Source organism: Tachyglossus aculeatus, chromosome 8 (genome assembly GCF_015852505.1).
Source record: "Tachyglossus aculeatus isolate mTacAcu1 chromosome 8, mTacAcu1.pri, whole genome shotgun sequence".
NCBI lineage: Eukaryota > Metazoa > Chordata > Mammalia > Monotremata > Tachyglossidae > Tachyglossus > Tachyglossus aculeatus.
This window is the reverse complement of record NC_052073.1, coordinates 14,225,248-14,227,113: the sequence shown is the minus strand read 5'-3', so window position 1 is coordinate 14,227,113 and position 1,866 is coordinate 14,225,248. Positions and strand designations below refer to the sequence as shown.

At 44.5% G+C, this 1,866-nt stretch overlaps 1 non-coding gene across 1 annotated transcript; it reads right to left on the bottom strand.

The window, feature by feature from the left end:
- Positions 1-1,348: 1,348 nt before the first annotated feature.
- LOC119931964 lies at positions 1,349-1,485 on the bottom strand. The gene has a single exon (XR_005452257.1). It is a non-coding gene; the product is annotated as a small nucleolar RNA SNORA7 (small nucleolar RNA).
- Positions 1,486-1,866: the final 381 nt, after the last annotated feature.

Sequence of the window (1,866 nt, the reverse complement as noted above, 5' to 3'; positions counted from 1 at the left end):
ATGTCCCATCACCACTGTCCCCACATTCAAATCAATTAATCAATGGTATTTATTGAGTGCTTACTATGTGCTGAACACTGTACTAAATGGTTGGGATAGTACAATATAACAAAGTTGGTAGACATGTCTGCCCATGATGAGCTTACAGTCTAGAGAGGGGAGATGGACATTAAAATAAATTATGGGATGTATGTAAGTATTGTAGGGTGAGGTTGGGGTGCTTAAAGCACCCCAAGAGAAGCAGCATGGCTCTGTGGAAAGAACGTGGGCTTGGGAGTCAGAGGTCATGGGTTCTAATCCCAGCTCTGCCACTTATCAGCTGTGTGACTTTGGGCAAGTCACTTGACTTCTCTGTGCCTCAGTTCCCTCATCTGTAAAATGGGGATTAAGATTGTGAGGCCCCCGTGGGACAACCTGATCACCTTGTAACCTCCCCAGCGCTTAGAACAGTGCTTTGCACATAGTAAGCGCTTAATAAAATGTCATCATCATCATTATTATGTAAGTGTTGTAGGGTGAGGTTGGGGTGCTTAAAGCACCCCAAGAGAAGCAGCATGGCTCTGTGGAAAGAGCGTGGGCTTGGGAGTCAGAGGTCATGGGTTCTAATCTCGGCTCTGCCACTTATCAGCTGTGTGACTTTGGACAAGTCGCCTAAGTTCTCTGTGCCTCAGTTACCACATCTGAAAAATGGGGATTAAGACTGTGAGCCCCACCTTGTATCTCCCTCAGTGCTTAGAACAGTGCTTGGCACATAGTAAGTGCTTAACAAATACCAAAATTGTTATTATTATTAATAATATTGAAGAGGTGCAGATCCAAGTGCATAGATGATGCAGAATGGACAGGGAGTTGGAGAAAAGAAGGCTTAATCAGAGAAGGCTTGTTGGAGAATATGTGACCATAAAAAGGCTTTGAATACCAGGAGGATTTCCATCTTAGAAGGATTGAGCAAGGTGGTGTCTTACTAAGGTCACAACTCCTCCAAGAGTTGTCCCCCAATTAAGCCCTGTTTTCCACAACTCCCTCTTCCTTCCACATCACCTATGTACTTGGATCTGTACCCTTTGAACATCTGATATTCATCCCTCCCCTCAGTCCCACAGCACTTGTGTCTTGCCTTGTCTTGTGCTGTCAAGTCTTCTCTGACCAGTAGTGACTCCAGGGACACATCTCTCCCCCAGAAAACCCCACTCCTCCATCTGCAATCATTCTGATAGTGTATCCACAGAGTATTATTTTTAGTAAAAATACGTAAGTGGTTTACCATTGCATTCTTCCTCACAGTAAACTTGAGTTTCCGCCCTTGACTCTCTCCTATGCCGCTGCTGCCCAGCATAGGTGAGTTTTGACCTGTAGCAGATTGCCTCCAATTGCTAGCCACTGCCTAAGCTAGGAATGGAATGGGTATGCCTCTGCTTGACTCTTCCTCCCATAGCTGAGACTGGTAGAGTACTGGAAACTCTCCAGGTGCCATCCTAAGAGGGGAGCACTTCTGTACTTTTTGATAATCTATTTATATTACTGTCTTCCCCTCTAGGCTGTAAGCTCCCTGTGGGCAGGAAACACAACTCTGTTGCATTGTACTCTCCAAAGCATTTAATACAGTGCTCTACACCTGTAAGCACTCAATCAATGCCATTGGTCAATTGATTATGTCACTTGTTTGTAATTCCCAAATGCTTAGTTCAGTGTATTACACCCAGTGGGTGCTCAATAAAACGTCTCTTTAGACTATTACTATCGAGCACCCATTGGAGGCATATGTACCCATAGCATTGCTCAGGGTTTGGGCCCTTTGTTAAAGAATAGATCAGTTCCTGTCCTGCCCTTAGCAAACTTACAGTCTAGATGGAATAAATGCATTCT